The 14,088-nt window shown below is 39.4% G+C and overlaps 1 long non-coding RNA gene and 1 pseudogene across 1 annotated transcript; one reads left to right on the top strand and one right to left on the bottom strand.

The window, feature by feature from the left end:
- Positions 1 to 1,933: 1,933 nt before the first annotated feature.
- On the top strand, positions 1,934 to 4,235 carry LOC126709978 (uncharacterized). The gene is made up of 3 exons (XR_007649545.1): positions 1,934 to 2,608; positions 2,708 to 3,176; positions 4,026 to 4,235. It is a non-coding gene; the product is annotated as an uncharacterized LOC126709978 (long non-coding RNA).
- A 1,213-nt stretch (positions 4,236 to 5,448) lies between these two features.
- On the bottom strand, positions 5,449 to 13,673 carry LOC126708405 (uncharacterized; annotated as a pseudogene).
- Positions 13,674 to 14,088: the final 415 nt, after the last annotated feature.

Here is a 14,088-nt window from a genome sequence, read left to right as displayed (position 1 = left end):
GGACTTACACCATACCGATAGCCTTTGGGCTTTATTTCAAGGGCCCATCGTCGAGTTTCGGCTTGGCTACCCCATATTCTATTTGGGAACATCAGAAATTTTTCCCTCAACAGTATTTTCGCCTTTTATTAATTGAAGCTGCAAAATTTCAACTAATATTATAGAAGTATTTTAAATTAACTAATAATCAAGAGTTTAGCTAAATAATTTTGAAATTGCAAAATTAGAGGTAACGAAACATGTAAGAAAGTCAATTAATTTCAGACCACCTAGATAATAAACATCATTTTATCTACACAATAAGAGCAACATATTTTTATCCTCTCTCTCTCTCTCTCTCTCATGCATTTTTTTTGGCAAAAATACAAAACTGAACCTCTAACTTTCAATTGTTGTCAATTTAGTACTTCATTAAACTCCAGTTATGTCCTGTCGTTAAATAAGCCAAAACGATGTCGTTTTGGCTCTTTTTAAAATAAAAAATAAAAAAAATCCGGAATTATAAAGAAAAAAAAAAAACATTTAGGGGACTGAAATCAAAACCCACCAAAAGAACAATCTGAGTAAGAAAAGAAAGGCACAGAGAAAAAGGTAATAATAAGTGGTGTTTTGCGTTTGTTGTTGTAATTATGAGAGATACGAGAGTTGAGAGTTGGTTTTAAGGATTTATTATACGTGTCAGAATTGAGGGTCATCCTCGTTGTTGACGGCGTTTTGGTGGGAGAGGTAATTACCAAAAGTTCCTACAGGAACACAATTCAGTCGGCATCGGTTTTCATTGATTGATTTGATTTAAGGTAGCCGCGTGCGTGTGAGTGTGTTAGTTCGTTGCGTGGGTTTTGATTTCAAGTAAGGGGAACGATGACATCGGCGTTCCCCTAAATGTTTTCCCTTTTTTATCTTTTTAATATCAGTTTTTTTTTTTTTTTTTAATTTTGAAATTTTTTTTAAAAAAAAAAAGAGTCAAAACGACGTTTTGGCTCAATTAACGGTAGAACATAACTGGAGTTTAACGGAGTATCTAATTGACAACAATTGAAAGTTAGAGGACTGAAATGACAAAACTGAAAGTTAAAGGACTGAAATAAATAAATAAAACTGAAAGTTAGAGGGTCAATTTCGCATCTTTACCTTTTTTTTTTTTTTTTTGAAAATACTAAGTATTTTTAACACACACACGGGAAAAGAGGTAGAAGATTTTTTTTAAAAGAAACTTATAGTAATGTATATCCAAAAGGGTCTCTCTCTCATGCATTAATCAAACAGAAACAATATTAATCATTATAGTACATATAGATTAGCTTATTTGTGTTTAGGATATATACTTTGAATTTTTGTCTTAATGAATTATATATTATTCATGATAGGAAAAAGTACTAAAAAAAGCTGAAATCAAATGCAGTAGCCCGGAGGCTTATAGGCAGCATCATTTGATCTCCTTCATATGGAAAACCATGATCCAAATCCTCTTCTCCTACTTGAGTTAATTATTGAATAATCAAAAAATAAAAATCTACATAGTAGCCCCTGCCCTCAGCTCCCCCCTTCCATATTGGTCAATCAAATGAGTATAAAAATATTACAGGGACCATTAATTAGGTAAATTAACATATATCTAAAAATTCGATAAATTAAAACTATACCTCCCATTAGTTTGGGGTGATTTGAAATTAAATTTTTTATTTAAAAGAGTTCTCATTATAGTCCTAAAATTTTAAATTATTTAATATATTCACTCACTTAGAGAGTTATAATATTAACTAGAAGTATTGGGGAAAATAATAAAACAAGTAAATAAATTGCAAGTGCCACTTATCGAGCACTATTATAAGACTTGATATATGTAAGGTCCATTTGGGAACAGTTTATCTATATCTATCTATCTATATATATATATATATATATATATAAATAATAGCAGAAACTGAGAGAAAGTGGGTTCCTACATTTAAGGAGAGGGTGACAAATAGGAAAAAAGACTCCTTTAAAAACTGACACATACACAACTTTAAGTTAAAATACTCGCACGGTACACCGTTTCAGGATTCTAAAGATTTTGACTTTTACTTCTACGGCCTTTGAAAGCCTCTCCGCTGTTTCCATTTGTTTTGCAAGGGTAAGACCGTCTGACAGTGATAGTGTATATTTTAAAATAAAAAAGGGGTTAAAAATAAGATTAAAAAAAATGTCACAACTAAAAAAATCTAGCCCCTTCACATCAGTCTTCTTAACATTTTCTCTCTCTAAAAAAACCCTGGCGATACTGTGATAGAGAGAAAGACTAGGAGAAAAAAGAAAAGAAAAGAGAGACAGAGAAATAGAGAGGCAGAGAACGGAGAAGGAGAGAGAGATCGAGAGATCAAAAACTACAGTTTGCAAACAAGAATGAAAAGATGTCTCTCACTTCCTGTCAAATTTCTTCATCTAACTGTCCGCTAATTTCTTTCCCTGGAATAAGAAGAAGTAAGGAAGATGAAGCGTCAAGAACGAAGAGGAGTCAAGAATGAAATAGAGGGGCAGAGATGGAGAGAAGGGCACCACCCAGATCTTCGGCCATCACCGTAAGCCTCCACTCACTACCCGATTATCAGAATCGGAATCGCTACTGGTATAGCTCAATTTTAAATTTAAAAATTTAGGGTTTTTGGTTTTTATTTGGAGAACCAATTGGGTGTTGATTATGATTTAAATTGGTATTTTGGGTTAGATTCGGTTTTGATTAAGGGATACGGAGATTGAAGAAGCAAGCAGAGTTTGTAGGCGCCAAGAGAGAAGAAATATCAATGGCTGGCCATTGCCTGTTCCCTCGCCAGGCTTGGGCCATCAGAACCGCAAGCACACACGAAGGAAAAACTATGACCATACGCCACCCAGATCGTCGAAATTGGCACCGGTACAATATTTTTTCCCATTTTTTAGATTTGGCCATTTGGGTTTTTTTTGTTGATATGTTTAGAGTTGATTCGTTTTTGTTTCGGGTTTTTGGGTGCTTCTATTTCTAATCTTTATGAAAACATTGAGATTAAATAAGTATAGGATTGAAATCATTGGGTATTTCCGTTTCTAATATTTATTTTCCTTTTTCAATCTTATTTTAGGTCTTTCTATCGGAACATCATACACCCAGATAGAGTCCGTAAGGCACAGAGAGACAGGCCGCCATATACCTGTAACCGGTAAAGTTATTGTTTTTGGTTTTTTTCCTTTTCGTTTTCAAATCTGGGGTTTGAATATGATTTAGGTTTGAATTTCTTGGTTGGATTGGTTTAGATTTAGCTATTTCAATTAGATTTGGTTTTGAGTTAGGCTTCCATTAGCATGGCACTGATAGGTAATTTGGCCAGTTGTTAATTTTTAACATTTTAAATTATTGCTGTGTTAGTTCTGGCTTGAATTAGATTGGTTTGGTTTTGAGTGATCATTTACGAAATCCATTACAGTTAGTATTTTTCCTCTTTTGAAAATTGAGACTGCTAAGTTTTTGAAATTGACAGCACTGATCAGCTTTGCTATGCCTAAGATATAATCAATATATACATTTTATTATATGCTTACAAATTGTTTGATAAAATTCTGCTGTTTTTTAATTCAAAAATTTATTTTTATTGTTTATAATTTAAGTTTTATGATGTGTATAATTCTCCCAATAGTACCTAAATGATTCAAATCATTGGCTTCTTTCTCCCTCAGGTTTGTATCAGTTTATTTTATAGTTTCTTTTTGTTTGTATGGAATCAATAATTTACTTCTTATTACATAATAATTGTGTTAATTTTATAATCATTGTGAAATTGAGGGTGGGAGAGAGGGACTTACTTTTAATGTGATATAAATCAAAGCTTAATGAAAGTTTGGGCAATGATGGAGTTATTTTTAGGAGAAGCATGTAATTCAGCAACATAAATATACCTCTGTTTGGAAGAATCTCAACATTTCAGTTAAAATAGAGTGACAATATTTTGAATATGATGATTGTTTTTGTAATATCTCCTGTTTAAGGTTCTATTTTTCTTTTTCTCATACAGGTGGTGTGTACATGGGAAAAAGGGATTTTGACTCTGATATAGAATGCTTCAGGTTTTTTCTAAATCTGGTGTTATTAATGGCAAGGCACTGTTGACAGGCTTGATTGTTCTGTTTCTAAACATAATAATAGCTGTTTGTTCAGGAGGCATTCTATACTGTTGGTATTGGAGTTTGGATAAGGAATGCAACTGATGTCTATTTTTCTTAAATGGCACTCTGTTTTTGTTAGAGAGGTTCTGAGGGTCCCATGGTCTAGATTTTTTATGATTATGTGGAAATACGATATTGTTTTCTCTACAAGATTCCAGAAATTATCATGTGGCTTTCTATTTCTGTTGTTGCACTTGATGTGATTAATCAGTGCTTACCTTTGGAATCCTGATGTGTTGTTGCATTGTTATCCTTCATCTCTATATTTTGTGTGTATATATATATATATATATATATATATAGTAAATTCATTATTTAGTTTTTTTTTTTTTTTTGGTTGGTTGTAATTTCAACACTCTTTTTGCTATAACATACAGCTATTTAGACAATTAATTCATTTGGTTTCCTTATATGTTCTGTGTTGATTTCTCAGTTTATGCAGTTACTTCTTTCCATTTGTAACATGACTTAATAATGTAGTCACAAGAGCAAGCCTATTTAGGTCCTTATTCATGTGATCAATGCTACTTTGTTGTTGCTTTTCTACTTCTTAATTTTGCATATTGAAAACAAATTTGGGAATGTTGAGTGAACTTCCATTATAAAAAAAAAAAAAATAAGGAAGAAAAAATAAACAAAAGAGAGATCCAGAAGAAGTGGATGAACATTATAAATGTTGGCTAATTTTGTTTTAATTAGATTTTTTTTTTTTTTTTTGATTGGGGAGCTGTATTAGTGATTGGGTTCTACAGGGTTATTAAAATGAGTACTAGGTGTTCGATGAAATCCTGCAAAGAACTTGGGATAGAAAAGGTTACGTTTGGGTTATTCTAAAACAAAATTAGAGGAACTGGATTGAGTTTATTAAAAATTAAAAATTATCCCGCGCATTGCGCGGGTTAAATACTAGTTTAATTAAAACTGAAAACTTTTTGCTAAAAGTATTGTAGATAAAGCTAAAAAATAGCTGAAATATTACCGTGGAACTCATGAATAGTACCAAAAAGTGCAATAAGGCTTATAAATAGTAGCAAAAATAAGCTAAATAGTAAAAAAGCTGCCCAATATAAGGTTATTTCAAACACAACCATAGTCTTTAGTTGAAAAAAAAAAAAGGAAAAAAAAATAAGCACAAAGAAGAATACAACAATGATAACAATACCAATGCAACACTAACAAATTAAACACTGATTGATCAAGGAATCGGTTTACATGGTGGCACAGAACCCATTTTATTATTTCTCATAGATAACAAGACCAATATATAGAACACTGATTCAACTACTTACCCACAATCAGTTTTGCCCTAGCATGGCCCTCATTGATTTGGAATTGCTCCCCTAAGCCAAAATGAGCCATGAGTAACCAAACAAAAGAAATAAGTTGTCCACCTTTACTTGTTGTGCATGGGTAGCTGGCCTGCAATGAGTAGCGGCATAGGACAACATTTCCACCCAAACTTTGCTTATTATCTTCCATTTGTCATCATTGTCATTGTTATTGTTATCCAGTTTGTTCAGCTCTTTGGCCAGCATACATGCATCAAACAATATAGATTTGCTTCTATCTCCCTTTACATGAACAGGCTTAACTTTTGTATCCACATCAAGGATTTTCTCACAGGCTTCCTTTACCAGACCTTGTTCTAAAGCCCTTCTACTAAAGAATTTTTCAGCCTCGGCACAGGTATCCCGAAATCTTATTTGCCCTATACCAGCCACAGCGGACATCATAGTAGGCCGCATCACTAAAAGATATATCATGTAATCTGATAGGAGCTTGCTGAAATGAATGTAATCTATTCCTTTGAAACTAACAGAACTGCCAAGTCTGCCATCTCCGCTTTCGTGGGCGCCCTCTTTGCAGAGTTCAGTAGCAACGTGCCACAACAGAAGGCTCTCTTCAAAAGTAACGTTTTCAATATATATAGTCCTCTGTTATCTTTTGATACACTTCGGCCACCTGGCCCTCCCATTGTCCCTCTTGGATTACATAAGCACCTCGAGCTGAGCATATCCTCTTGGTAGTTTCGGTATCCTCGGCATCTTCTGATTTCCTCTTCAGCTCTTCAGAGATAAATTTCCATAGCTTTCTAGGGAGTCGGTGGCTAGACACATACCTCCACTCGGTTACTAACTCCCTAGCACCCAAATAATCAATGACCTTATCGATGTAAGGCAAACAACACTCAAAGATAGAGCTCAAATAATGAATGCCTTTCTTAATGAGGCTAGGATTGTTTTTGAGTGGATATGGACGTAGCCTGAGGCAATATTTTATCAAATTAAAACTTGACACAGATTCAGACCACCTTCGAATTAGAATACACGTACCCAATACTTCCTCCTCCTTGTATTCGGGGTCTTTAAACCACCTCATCTTCTTGAATTTAAGATATGTTTCGGCAATCGAAACTAATATTCCCGCTCCCTTCTTGTTGCTACTGATAGCAGCCATAGTCCAATCAGAGAAAATGAGCATGATGAGAGCAATAAAATCCAGGCAAATGGCGCCACCTAACAAAGCGTAGGTAACATTTATATTGAAGAGGAAAAATTATGCATGACGAAGCTATCTGGACGGAGGTGGCACAGACAGACGTGGCATGTACAGACCGAACGGCCACGTGGCATCCAACCCATTATTATGTGGTCTCCAAGGAACCTTAAATGGAAAATACTTGCGACACACAATTAGCCCTGGTTTGTAGAATCCCAACATGAATAGAATTCTAGAATATACACGTATTAATGAGTATCTTCCCCATAAGGAAAAGACTTGTTCCGCAAGCAAAAGAGTCTGGCCCTATGCGACTATAAAAACCCAAAGACTCTCAAGAAAAAGGTACGCACAATTTCGCTAAAGCTCATACTCTCTAACATTGTTGAGGCTCTCTTCTGACTTAACCTTCGGAGGGTCTTTGGCCGATACCACACCGGTACTCTCTATAAGGTCTTTTTCTGTATTGGGCAGGTTTGGTATCGAGCGTGTTGGAACCGTATGACTCACTGGTGATTTTTTCGGCATCATCAGTTGGCGCCGTCTGTGGGAAATACGAGTAATCAGTCATTGCTTTATCCCTGAGATAAAAGGTCGTACGGTCCAAACTCGATCGATGGCATCAGCCAACCAAGAAACTGGAAATCCCCCCACTATTGTAGAATGACAACTGCAGACACTCTCGACTGCGATCGAGAGACTTACTCAACAAAATAAAGCTCTTATGCTACAAAACCAAGTGTTGGAAGTGCAAATTAAGCATTCGCAAGAACATCAAGTCTTATCGCATGATCAACGTAGAAGTGGTCATAATCACTATCCACCCCTTCGAAATATTACAGAAGGGAACAATAAATAGAAGAGAAGACTGATGACTACAATACTGTAGGACGACGAACGATTGGCCAAAGAGAAGGCAAGAGGCCTAGACACTCTAATAGCCGACTCGTTCGCTCCACTCCACTAAACGCTCCTATTGACCATATACTTACACTTATCAAAGATGACCCCATGTTGGAATGGCCGAGGAGGATGAATGGGGATCCAAGCAAGCGATCAAAGCACCAAATATTGACATTACCACCATGAACATGGACATGACACAAAGGAGTGTTATGATCTGAAACAACAAATAGAGATCCTCGTAGGCCAAGGGAAGTTGCAGTGAACTGAAACAACCCAGCAAGAGAGACTTGATGGGCAGAAGCTACCCACCCTTAGAATACCGAATGCCTGAAGAATATTTACTCTACTTGTGATTAAAAAAAAAATGCGAATAACCAATACCGCCTACCCTTCTAAAATATCTCCGAGGTAGTACCGATCATCAAAGTCGCCAAGGTGACGAACAATCTGAGAGATGATCAACTCAAGTAGCGAAGGCAAACATGGAAGGGGGGGCAATAGACGAGGAATATTTGTACAATGCATTGGGTGGACGGTCACTATACTAAGTTACCTACGGGTAGAAGTATGGCCATAGTCACCTACGAGTGGACAACCACTACACTAAGTTACCTACGGGTAGACGCATGGCCAAAGTCGCTTACAGGTGGACGGTCACTACGCTAAGTCACCTACAGGTAGACGCATGCCCAAAGTCGACTTTGGGTGGACGGTCGCCACACTTAGTCAACCCAAAGTGGACGACCAAAAAGGTGACGAGGTAACACTTAGTCACCTCCACAAGTCCACGACCCAAGGTGGACGTCCAACAAGGTGACGAGGTAACACATAGTCACCTCAATAAGTCCACGACCCCAAGTGGATGACCAAAAAGGTGACGAGGTAACACTTAGTCACCTCAACAAGTCCACAACCCAAGGTGGACGTCCAACAAGGTGACGAGGTAACACTTAGTCACCTTAATAAGTCCACGACCCCAAGTGGACGACCAAAAAGGTGACGAGGTAACACTTAGTCACCTCAACAAGTCCACGACCGAAGGTAGACGTCCAACAAGGTGACGAGGTAACACTTAGTCACCTCAATAAGTCCAGACCCGAAGTGGACGACCAAAAAGGTGACGAGGTAACACTTAAGCGCCTCAACAAATCCACGACCTAAGGTGGACGACTAACAAGGTGACGAGTTAACACTTAGTCGCCGACCCAAAGTGGACAACCAAAAAGGTGACGAGGTAACACTTAGTCACCTCAACAAGTCCACGACCCCAAGTGGACGACCAAAAAGGTGACGAGGTAACAATCAACTCAACAAATCCATAACCCAAGGTGGACGACTAATAAGGTGATAAGGTAACACAGTCACCATAACAAGTCCACGACCCAAGGTGGACGTCCAACAAGGTGACCAATAAGGTGACGAGGTAACACAGTCACCACAACAAGTTCACGACCCAAGGTGGACGTCCAACAAGGTGACGAGGTAACACTTAGTCACCTCAATAAGTCCACGACCCCAATTGGACGACCAAAAAGGTGACGAGGTAACACTTAGTCACCTCAACAAGTCCACAACCCAAGGTGGACGTCCAACAAGGTGACGAGGTAACACTTAGTCACCTCAATAAGTCCACGACCCCAAATGGACGACCAAAAAGGTGACGAGGTAACACTTAATCACCTCAACAAATCCACGACCCATAGTGGATGACCAATAAGGTGACGAGGTAACACAGTCACCATAATAAGTCCACGACCCAAGGTGGACGTCCAACAAGGTGACCAATAAGGTAACGAGGTAACACAGTCACCACAACAAGTTCACGACCCAAGGTGGACGTCCAACAAGGTGACGAGGTAACACTTAGTCACCTCAATAAGTCCACGACCCCAAGTGGACGACCAAAAAGGTGACGAGGTAACACTTAATCACCTCAACAAATCCACGACCCATAGTGGATGACCAATAAGGTGACGAGGTAACACAGTCACCATAACAAGTCCACGACCCAAGGTGGACGTCCAACAAGGTGACCAATAAGGTGACGAGGTAACACAGTCACCACAACAAGTTCACGACCCAAGGTGGACGTCCAACAAGGTGACGAGGTAACACTTAGTCACCTCAATAAGTCCACGACCCCAAGTGGACGACCAAAAAGGTGACGAGGTAACAGTTAGTCACCTTAAAAAGTCCACGACCCTAGGTGGATGTCCAACAAGGTGATGAGGTAACACTTAGTCACCTCAAGAAGTCCACGACCCAAGGTGGACGCCCAACAAGGTGACGAGGTAACACTTAGTCACCTCAATAAGTCCACGACCCCAAGTGGACGACCAAAAAGGTGATGAGGTAACACTTAATCACCTCAACAAATCCACGACCCAAGGTGGACGACTAACAAGTTGACGAGGTAACACTTAGTCTCCTCAACAAGTCTATGACCCCAAGTGGATGACTAACAAGGTGACGAGGTAACACTTAGTCACCGACCCAAGGTGGACGACAAATAAGGTGACGAGGTAACACTTAGTCACCTCAACAAGTTCACGACCCCAAGCAAACGACCAACAAGGTGACGAGGTAACACTTAGTAACCTCAACAAATCCACGACCAAAAAATGACAACACAAAAAGTGGACGGACACCAAAAAAAAAAAAAAAAAAAAAAAAGGGGACGGATGCATGTCCATGAAGAAAAAGGTGGACGGACAAAAAAAAAAGAGAATTGAACGGATGCATGTCCAAAAAAGTGGACATGCATGTCCATGAAAAAAACATGGCTGGATGCATGTCCATGAAAAAAAAAAAAAAAAAAGGGACGGATGCATGTCCAAGAAAAAAAGTGGACGGATGCTTGTCCAAAAAAGTGGACATGCATGTCCTTGAAAAAAAAAAAAAAAAGGGTGGACGGATGTATGTCCATGAAAAAAGGTGGACGGACAAAAAAAAAAAAAAAAAAAAAAAAGAAATGGACGGATGCATGTCCATGAAAAAAAGGTGGACAAAAAAAAAAAATGATGACAAGGTAACACTCAGTCACGTCGGCAAGTCCACGACCTAAAGTAGACGGACAAAATACCTTAAGAATGGGACGCTAATAGAGGACTACAACGCATCCCGAAGGTTGAAAGTTCGGGCATCACACGTCCCAAGGGTAGTGTATCAATGGCCTACCGTGCAGAAGGATGCCCAATCATACGTATAAGCATACGACAAATGCCAACACTGCAATAAGACCTCAGGGCTAAACACTATAAAAGGAAGCCGATGGATACCTAATCCTCATCCTAATGGGATGGATCGACAACCAAGAGTACCGACGACCAAGGATGCCAACAGCACCTGATTCTCATTTAAAATTTAAGTCTTTTTCCCTACGGGTGGAAGGACGAACTAAGTCACTCACGAGTGCCTTGGTCAAAATTTAAGTCTTCCTACCTTCGGGTGGAATTACGAACCAAGCCACCAGCAAGTGCCTTGGTACGAAATTTAAGTCCTTCTACCTACGGGTGGAAGGACGAACCAAGTCACTTACGAGTGTCTTGGTCGAAATTTAAGTCCTACCTACAGGTGGAAGGACGAAGGAAGGATGAACCAAGTCACTTACGGGTGCCTTGGTCGAAGTTTAAAGTCCTACTACCTACGGGTGGAAGGACTAACCAAGCCACCAGCAAATGCCTTGGTACAAAATTTAAGTCCTTCTACCTACGGGTGGAAGGACGAACCCAAGTCACTCACGAGTGTCTTGGTCGAAATTTAAGTCCTTCTACCTACGGGTGGAAGGACAAACCAAGTCACTCACGAGTGTCTTGGTTGAAATTTAAGTCCTTCTACCTACGGGTGGAATGTCGAACCAAGTCACTCATGAGTGCCTTGGTCAAAATTTAAGTCTTCCTACCTTTGGGTGGAAGGACGAACCAAGCCACCAGTAAGTGCCTTGGTATGAAATTTAAGTCCTTCTACCTACGGGTGGAAAGACGAACCAAGTCACTCACGAGTGCCTTGGTCAAAATTTAAGTCTTCTTACCTTCGGGTGGAAGGACGAACCAAGCCACCAGTAAGTGTCTTGGTACGAAATTTAAGTCCTTCTACCTATGGGTGGAAGGACAAACTAAGTCACTCACGAGTGCCTTGGTCAAAATTTAAGTCTTCCTACCTTCAGGTGGAAAGACGAACCAAGCCACTAGCAAGTGCCTTGGTACGAAATTTAAGTCCTTCTACCTATAGGTGGAAGGACGAACCAAGTCACTCACAAGTGTCTTGGTCGAAATTTAAGTCCTTCTACCTACCTACGGGTGGAAGGACGAACTAAGTCACTCACGAGTGCCTTGGTGAAAATTTTAAGTCCTACTACCTATGGGTGGAAGGACCAACCAAGTCGCCCACGAGTGCCTTGGTGAAAATTCGAAGTCTTCCTACCTATAGGAGGACAGACGAGCCATGTCACCCAAAAGGGTCTTGGTCAAAATTTAAGTCCCCTGTGCCATAAATAATATTAGGCCAGCCTGTCAAAGACTGATAAGTCTCTCAGGATCCAAATCGAACCGTCACCCCACGGGTCCTTCCACTCCGAGATCACGGACCCATAGGGTAAAGGGGGCAACTGAAGAGAAAAAATTATGCATGACGAAGCTATCTGGACGGAGGTGGCACGGACAAACATGGCATGTACAAACCGAACAGCCACGTGGCATCCAACCCATTATTATGTGGTCTCCAAGGAACCTTAAATGGAAAATACTTGCGACACACAATTAGCCCTGGTTTGTAGAATCCTAACATGAATAGAATTCTAGAATATACACGCATTAATGAGTATCTTCCCCATAAGAAAAAGATTTGTTCCGCAAGCAAAAGAGTCTGGCCCTACGCGACTATAAAAATCCAAAGACCCTCAAGAAAAAGGTACGCACAATTTCGCTAAAATTCATACTCTCTAACATTGTTGAGGCTCTCTTCTGACTTAACCTTCGGAGGGTCTTTGGCCAGTACCACACCAGTACTCTCTGTAAGGTCTTTTTCTGTGTTGGGCAGGTTTGGTATCGAGCGTGTTGGAACCGTATGACTCACTGGTGATTTTTTCGGCATCATCATATGTCAAACTTCGTGAAACAAATCTTGTTCAAGTGAGCGAAGATTACAAAGGCCACCACAACTGAACCAACGGATACAGCTCGGAATGCATATCCAATTTCGTTATGCATCACAACCACCTTGGTATAGAGAGCTTCATAGATGAAGTTGAGTTCTAAATCTATTATTTTAAGCGCGTCTTCTTCGTTTATCCTTTGGAAAAACTCTCGGCTTTCATTGCGCTCACGGAAGCTGAAGATAAGCTCAACGATGAGTCCCTTGAATATGTCGAAGTACTTGTAAGCATACTTCACCACATCAAGTTCCTCTAGCTGTTCTTCCTTCCCAGTAGTTGCAAGCTTTGAGTCTTTCCCAGGCTCTGGTGTCATTTCTATTCTTGTTGGCAGTCCTGCTTCCTTCTTCGAAGAGTATTCCTCCATGAGCTTTGCGTAGTTGGGCCCCGCATCAGGTGCTTTAAGCACGGATTCTCGGAACCTATCCAAGCTTGCAAGAAACAATGCGCGTGTCCTCTCAAAATATTTGATTATTCCTGCCACAAACATGAGCAATGTTGGGACCAATAGCTTGTTTTCATGAAGTGTGAGCAAGAACACGTAACCAATCACAATAACTTGGACCAGTAGGCTGAACAGGTGCCTAAGACAGAGCTCATTATCCTCAAGGGCAAATGCACTTATGGGGTCTGGTCCACCCAGGTGTAGCAAAAGGAAGGGAGACCAAAATGCCAGAAGATCAGCATTCTCAGAGGACTTGTGTCCCTTATTACCACTGGCATGAGAGATTTTGCCTTGACAGATCATCGAGTTTTTACCAACAAGGTGGCATCCCTTATCATCAGTAATGGGATTCGCGGAGTCTGGGACTTGACTATTGGCGATGTGTCCAATAGCAAAGCTTGCAGCCCAGTCAGCAAGCAAGTAAGATGACTAGATGAGCAAGATCACTGGTTTTTTAGGTATGCGTTTTCTGAAGGGAGCAAACAAAATCAATACGGTTTGCAGTCAACAAATTACTTCGAATGAGATTCAGGAAGCATGAAGTAATTCTAAAAAAAAAAAGGGAGAGCCATTAAGGCATATTGCAAGAGCAAAGTTTAAATTGGTAAGGATTATGTCGTAATACAACTCATATCACAAAAGCCCACCCAATCAAACTTTAAATCAAATAAAAATTAAATCAAGCCTCAAAGAAAGTAATGGAGAAACAAAGACATTAAAAAATTATAGATTCAAACAGTGTAAGAACTATCACATTTATCCAACATATCCATATATGTCTGACCAGTTAATTAAAAAACCTAGCAATCGAAAATTCAACATCCTAAAAAAAATCAAGCAGAAAGAAAAAGCAACATAATTGTTCAAAACTAATAAGTGCATTACAAATGAAAATATTAAAGGTCTACAAAAT

This window comes from Quercus robur, chromosome 12 (assembly GCF_932294415.1).
Source record: "Quercus robur chromosome 12, dhQueRobu3.1, whole genome shotgun sequence".
NCBI classification, from domain to species: Eukaryota; Viridiplantae; Streptophyta; class Magnoliopsida; order Fagales; family Fagaceae; genus Quercus; species Quercus robur.
This window is presented reverse-complemented; position numbering and strand designations above follow the sequence as displayed.